The sequence below is a fragment of the Perognathus longimembris genome, chromosome 22, assembly GCF_023159225.1.
Source record: "Perognathus longimembris pacificus isolate PPM17 chromosome 22, ASM2315922v1, whole genome shotgun sequence".
NCBI lineage: Eukaryota > Metazoa > Chordata > Mammalia > Rodentia > Heteromyidae > Perognathus > Perognathus longimembris.
In genome coordinates this window covers 28,708,321-28,715,029 of record NC_063182.1, presented here as the reverse complement: position 1 = coordinate 28,715,029, position 6,709 = coordinate 28,708,321, and the positions used below count along the sequence as shown (strand labels likewise).

Here is a 6,709-nt window from a genome sequence, read left to right as displayed (position 1 = left end):
GTATACCACTCATGAATAATCTAGTAAATATTGTAATCCAGTAATAATCTAGTAATAATAATCTAGTAATTTTTTTTAAAATTTAAGCTATTACAAATGTCTATGTGGAAAAGATCGAAATGACACCACGCCATCCAGTCAGTTAGAGTAGATGGCTCCTTCCATAGAGAACATGCAGAATCTGAGGGTGGAAGGAATGAGTAGCATGGATGAGATGGAGCCTGGTACAGTGCTCTCAAGGTTTTTATCCACCTCAGTTGTGAGGACTGAGGCCCAACAGAATGTCTCAGAGAGATGCTTTTCTCAGACTGCTCTAAGTTTGACCCTTCTCCCTACCTAAGGCTTGGGAAAGAAAATAAATACTTTTTAACTATTCCGAGCTCTGGGCACCTTATAATATTTAATATCCTATAGTTTTTCACTTTCTGAACCTTTGGCTTATAATTTTACCAATTTGTTACATGGAAAATGCATGAATGTGCCTTAATCAGTAGTACCGATGAAACTATAAACCTTCTCTTTCTTGTCTTCTTCACAGGAGGAATGAATGCATGGTACCCTAAACATCCTGCAGGGTTACTTTGTGTACTTGACAGAAGATTAGGGCAAACCATTCCACTTCCATATCATAAGCAGACAGGAATCAGTCTTCAATCTCCTCTTCCCATACATCTCCATTAACATCCACAGCATGGAATAACGTGTTGAAGCATGGGGAGTCAGGATCAGTGAAATGTTTGCAAGGGTTTTCCCTGAACAGAGAACCCACGCAAATCCAGCAGAAATATTGTATGCAGCCAGTACATGTCATCTTGTTCCATCCATCTAGTTTCTCTATGGGAGTCCCACAGCAGGGGCAGCTGAGTTCTTTTCCAGCCACTCCTTACTTTCCCTCTCTTCCAGAGCCTTCTGAATCACCCTCTTACTGTACCTTGGTTCCAAAAATCTTTTATTGGCTTCATCTGCTTACAGCTATTCATTTCGTAAGTCTATTGGTTTCTCTGCAGTCACCTTTCATGGAGAGACACCATGGAAGGTCAATCTCCACAAGGTACAGATGGCATAACTGCAGCTGGAGCAGATGGCCGTGGTGCAGACAGGCTCCAGCATCACAGGCAGCTGGCACCAAGCGTGGGGGCAGTACACCACATCTGCCATCAGGTGTTGGGGTTCAGCTTTGGCCTTGAGGGGGAAGGGCAGAGGAGAGCGCTCCTGAGATGCCACCCTCTCCTCCCAGCCCTGGGGGAATGCGGAAGCAGGCCACAATTCTCTGGGTCCGGAACCAGAAGAACTGACCTTGGGACCAGCCCCCCAACTTTCTCGCCAGCCCATGTGCTCCCCATTCTCCCGGGATCCATCCTGGGATGGTGCTATGCAGGTGACATTAGCTCATGAGGGGGTCTTATGAGAAGCTCGCCAGCCTATCGCCAGCTCTTGGTCAATCACCCCTTTTCTCATCACCCCTACTATATCAACTGCTAGCCCCTCCCTTATTAAATCAGATTTGCTCTTGAAGCAACTCCGAGACCCATCTGCGCCTGGCTTCCTTCGTGGGTAAGGAGGGAGGACAAGGGATCTTGTATGGCCGCGTGCACCTGAGGTCTTTCCTGAGCCCCCCACTCCACTCTGGCATTACCTGCAGGTCGGGTGACCAGGGGAGAGGGTGAGAAAGGGAGCAATTAGATTAGAGTAGAGCCTGAAACCCCCGTGCCAGGGGAGGCGACCCGAGCCCGGCAATCAGGTCCAAGGTAGATTGGAGAAGAAGATGGTCATAGCGGGCAAATAACTCTGCTTCCACTAGTTCTTTGACTAGACCAGGAGTGGCCACTGAAGGGCACTTTGGTTCTGGACAGTTGAGGCATTGAACTTGGCCATCTTTGATCTGGATTTCAAAGGAGTCCTTCAGACAGGCTTTGCAATCCACATGCCTGCGCTCCAGAAAGTACATGCATTCACTACCCAGGTTCTCATAGAAACAGATATTGCACAGGAACAATGTACTACTGAAGCATTTCATCTGCTGAGCTTGATCAAAGTCCAAGATTTCCTGGATAAGACGTGAGGATGATTCAACATCCTGAACAGCTCTCTCATCAACAAATGCCTCTTCCTTTGCATCAGATCCCGTAGCTCCTCCCAAATCTAGCTCTGTGTGTGAAGAGGCCTGAGGCGTCCTGCTCTGTACTTTCTTCTGAGGATCCATCTTGAGCTCAAAAGGAGAAGCAATATTCAGATATGCTAGGGTCTCTTCCTTAAGAAACTGCATCCAAGCAAACAGGCCCACGCTGCCTGCGTGTTCTTCCCACAGGTTGTCTAATTGCTTGCAGAGAGAGAGAGCTGAGTTGGTGACAGCCATTTGCCTCTACGTGTGAATGACAGTGAGGAGCAAGATGAATAGTCTGGTGGCAGTTCAAAGTTCAGCACAAGTGGAGGCAGAAAGCAAATGGTGTATTCAAAGCCACTATTCGGGAGACCCTCATTTGAATTGCCCCTCACAATTATCTTGAGAATCTGTGGCAAATCCAAACAGGTCCCGGTTTCTCCACCTTGGACGGACTGCTTTTCTGAATTCATCTCCATCCTAAATGCTTGCCAGGGCCAGGAATACATCCTCCGGAGCTTCTCGATCTTCTGACCACATTGAACTTTCTGTTAATAACAACCAGAAGACAAAGCTGTCAGCACTGAAGTTCCGTTTGCAATTTGTACAAATCCCACTTATTCTCCAGCCTGTGGAGCTGAGACCGCTGAAGCTGAAGAGGAGGCCGAGATATGGGACTCCTTAAATGCACTATGGAAATCCCGCCATCTTCCGGCCGGCCGCTGGGCTGGGTCCCAAAGTTCTGCTCTGTGCACCTGTCGGGACCCGCACCACCACTAGCTGCCAGGCCTAGAGACTCCGGGCTCAAAAACTATGCCTTCCTTTTTTTAATCTATCACACTTGATCTAAAATTTTGCGTTAACTTTGCACATTGACATGTTAATCGCTTAAGAAATATTCATCTAAATTTGGTAATCCTCCCACTAAAACTCTGAACATACCAAGATAAGAGTAACTAAGGTATTTTCAACAGATGGAAAACTGGCTTTTACTAGTTCCTGTCCTTTCTTCCTCCTGTAGTGCCTAAGTCTTCACTCACTGACCTTATCTTACTGAGTGCAGCAAATCTTGCAGCAACAGCATGTGCTGATCACACTGCTCCCCAGCAGGAGCAAGCATCTCATGAGAACTGCAGCAAGCCCTTCCAGGAATAATGTGCAGGAGATAAACATCCTGTGAAGAGAATGGAGACTGTCCCCTCCAAACGGTGGCAATTTCCTTGACACTGATAATGCTCTGCACGACTGAACAGAGCTAAGATAATGATCAACCATACATAGGTGAATGTAGACTGCTTTAGTTATGCATCTACCCAAACCTCAAACTCATGTCAGAATCCCCAAAGATGAGGTAGAAGATACTGGTCCATCTGTCTTCCCAGGATAGCCACAGTAACTGTGAAGTACATTTTTCTTCATCTTACGATTAATTTTTACGTTTGGTTTCTCAGGCAAGCTGCCAGATCTTAATTTTCAGGACCTCCATAGTTAAGTGTCTGGTTAGAACACTCAAGGTCTCAGAAACCAAGAGGATGCTCTATCTAGAGCCAGTAACTCCAGGACTGTGGTTATTAATGCTACACGTCTGAATCCCACAATAGATCCAACTGTGAAGAACCACGGATGCCAAGGTCAAAGGGCTCAGGGCTAGCCATGCTCAAGTTGAGGAACTTAAAGCAATTCTCCTTCGTGGTCTATACATCAAGGAGTGTATATGCCGGCCTCCCCCAGTATACACCAGCAGACCTAAGTAAGTCTTCTCAGCCTAAGTTAGGACCATACCTTCTGATGCCACTGGCTATAAGTCTTATATGTTCTTGGGACCTGGAGAAAGAAAGTCTCAACTGGACCCACAGCTGCAGTTAAGAAATAAAGAGTGCTCCAAGTCAAAGCACCAATCACCACCTTTGTGTTACACAACAGGGTGTTCATAGTTCTCCTGATACCAGCTTCAGTGTCTGCCTGTACTCCTCCCTTGGGTGATGGGGGATGAACTTCTGTACTCAACAACAGGACCTGATGGTCCATGAATTTATCCTGAGAGTTCAAAGAAAGTACTCTTTCTGTGCCTTAGAGACTGCAGCTGCTGGCACCCAACATTTTTCATCCCTACCATGGCTGCAAGCACCACAGCTGTGCTTGTTTCATTATCTGTGCTTGTTTTAGAGATTTTGAGGTAGTTTATTCCATGCCTCATATCGTTGAGATTGTGGCAGCTACCACCACAGGTTCTAGTGCCATAAGTGATCAATTCTACGAGCCTTGTAGGTGACACCATTGAAAGCTTATATCCATTCACTTCAAAGTCACACAGTCAGTACCTTTTTGAACCATTACAGTGTAGACTACCAAGGCAAGCATAAAGTATTAAATATTAAGGGATCACATGTGGCCTATGTTTTTGAGGTGTCCTATACCTAAATACAAAGCATTTGCCAAATTCATTTTATTTCTAATCTAAGCAAAAAACTATTTATTCAGAAAATCTACAACATAAAACTAATAGAGTTACATGCTATATGAGATGGGTCCTCCATCCCTCCAAGCTCCACCCTTCCTTCAATTTTCATAAATTTGTGGAATATGCATTGATTTTTATTACTGTATCCTCCCTGTCTTTCTCTCCTTACTTGTCTACCCCCTATTCTCTCAAGTCTCTTTGTCCTGGTGTTTATTTTGCTGGATTGTGAGTTGGTCTTTCTAAGGAATTATACTTTTTGTGTTTTTCCATGAAGCTACTATATTTCAGTTAATAAATTTATATACACTTAGATACCACCTCAAATGTTTACTTATACATTTATAAATTTAGTCTGTATTCTACATATGAGAGAAATGCATAGTCTTTTGAAATCTAAAGTTGCTGTGTTTCTCTAATTCTCTAATTGGTTTTCCAAGATAAATTTTAAGCATATTACTGAAATGAGTACATTTGGTAACTAGAAAAAATAATACACAAAAATAGAAAAGCTAAGTATTTTGAAACTTTGCTTTCATGTTAGATTGAATAAAACAACTTGGATAAGAATTGTACTCACTGCCTTACATATGAAGCTGTAACCCCTCTCTACATCACCTTGACAATAAAGTAATGAAAAAATAAAAGAAAGAAAAGATCATAAACAATTTGGCAATACTCTTCAGTGTTCAGCCCATTTTGTTATATTTTGTTTTTGAGATAAGGTTTGGCTAACTTTTCCTGACCTATCCTGGAGCTGGTCCTCAGCTACCTCTTAGTATCTGAGAGTGTTGGCATGAATCATTATGCCGTGTGTGTGTGTGTGTGTGTGTGTGTGTGTGTGTGTGTGTATGTATTGGTCTCAGAGCTTATCTCAGGACTTGGTTGCTGTTCCTGAGATTTTTTGCTCAAGCCTAGTGCTGTATCACATGAACAACAGCTCTACTTCTTGCCTTTTCATGGTTATTGGAGATTGGAGTTGAATAGACTTTTCTTCTCTGGCTGGATTTGAACCTCAGTTTTCTGATCTCAGCATTCTAAGTAGATAGGATTATGTGTGTGATCCATTAGCACCTGGCTAGAATGATTTTTAATGAAAACAATATGCAAAGAAATAATTTTGGATATTTATTCTTACATATTTTATTTACTTATTCTTAAAATATTGTACATTGTGTGACCTGTGTTTGGACAGCAAATGGTTTGAATATTAAAACATATCATAAATTTTTCATCATTGTTTTATTGTCCTGGGAGGAATTGATATTTAGAAACATCTTGACATGTTAAAATAAAAAATAACTGAAATATAACATCTTAAAATGAAGGCAAAATATTAATCAAATAAAAATTCTTACAATGTTGGAAATACAGAAACCAGGAATACACAAAATCTGAGGTTTTACAAGTAGTAATCTCCCAAATTAAAGTGGTTTATGTAGAAAAATATGACAAAGAAATTATTCCAACACACACACACACACACACTTCCAGGAATAGTTCCAGTTCAAAATATAGCACAGCTGGATACACAGTGCTCAAAAAGAAACATTGTCAGAAAAACATGTCTTGGTGCTGCTCTTGCTCCAGGATTATAGAAGGTTGGAATGGGTTCATTATGGGACAGGAATCATGTTGGTGAAAAAAATAGCCACAGTCAGAACTACACTACTTACAAAATGTAACAATATTAAGTTTGGCTTCTATCCATTATGTAAGCAACAGCCTTAAGATCCATTTTTTTCCTTATTTATTGTCAAAGTGATGTACAGAGAAGTTACAGTTTCATACCTTAGGCACTGGATACATTTCTTGTACTGTTTGTTACCTCCTCCCTCATTAACCCTTCACCACTCCCCTTTTCCCTCTCCCCCCATGAGTTGTTCAGTTGGTTTACACCAAACAGTTTTGCAATATTGCTTTTGTAGTCGTTTGTCTTTTTTTCCTGTGTCTCTCGAGTTTGGTATTCCCTTTCCCTTTCCTTGTTCTAATACCAGTATATACAGTTGCCAATGTACTCAGATAAGCTACAGTGATAGTGCAAGTACAACCACAGGAAAGGGATACAAGAGGAACATCAACAATAGAAGCTACAGTTTCACAAGTCATGTTGAAAGTAATTACAACCATTTTGAATGATTACACTTGGT

The 6,709-nt window shown here is 42.1% G+C and overlaps 1 pseudogene; it reads right to left on the bottom strand.

Annotated features, from left to right (window-relative positions):
- Window positions 1-523: 523 nt before the first annotated feature.
- Window positions 524-2,641, bottom strand: LOC125340013 (annotated as a pseudogene).
- Between the last annotated feature and the right edge of the window lie 4,068 nt (window positions 2,642-6,709).